Source organism: Sinocyclocheilus anshuiensis, unplaced genomic scaffold (genome assembly GCF_001515605.1).
Source record: "Sinocyclocheilus anshuiensis isolate Anshui unplaced genomic scaffold, SAMN03320099.WGS_v1.1 scaffold2442, whole genome shotgun sequence".
NCBI classification, from domain to species: domain Eukaryota; kingdom Metazoa; phylum Chordata; class Actinopteri; order Cypriniformes; family Cyprinidae; genus Sinocyclocheilus; species Sinocyclocheilus anshuiensis.
Genome location: NW_015555909.1, coordinates 172,937 through 173,769, shown reverse-complemented (window position 1 = coordinate 173,769; position 833 = coordinate 172,937).

Here is an 833-nt window from a genome sequence, read left to right as displayed (position 1 = left end):
TCTAGTCGTGTCCTCTTTTGGAAGGCCAAACAAAGTAGTTTCGCTTTCACAGCGTCACACAGCAGGGTAAAGTGAGCTTGAGAACGGCGCGGACGGCGGATTCGACGAAGGAGCGGCCGGGGGGCTTGCGGCAACCACATGTAGATCTTCTTTATGCACCAAGAGCTTGTAACACTCCAAAGAGAAAGGAAAAATTGAAATCGCATCATATGACCCCATAATACTCTGTCATTTTTGGTCATACAGATAAGAGTAATACATCTTTTAACAATTATTCAATTGTTATTCAATAACAACAAAACATTACGCTTTTGTAAAATAACTGTCAAAGCAAAAAGGAATGTGCTTATTTCTGTGAACTTGAGCGCGAAACTCTGTGTATACTTGCTTTGCAGATATGAAAACATAGCTATAGATGCTTATACAGATAAGAGTAATACATCTTTTGAATCCGTAAAGACTCTACGTTTATTTGTGTGCACTCACAATAACAACAAGTCATGGCGCTTTTGTAAAATAATGAAAGCAAACAGGATGCACTTTCTGCCGTCTCGGTCTCTGTGAACTTGAGCGCGAACCTCCGTGTATACTTGCCTTACAGATACAGAAAAATATATCTATAGAGAGCGAAATGTCTACTTTCAAATGAACCAATTCAAATGGAAAACAAATATTCTCAGATCATGTAATCTGTATGAAACATGCATATAGGTGCATCTGCGGAGATGAGTCAGTGTCGCTGTAAGCTGAAAAAAAGAGAAAGCTCTAGTGCAGGGCTGTCCAAACTCGGTCCTGGAGGGCCGGTGTCCTGCAGAGTTTAGCTCCAACTTGCC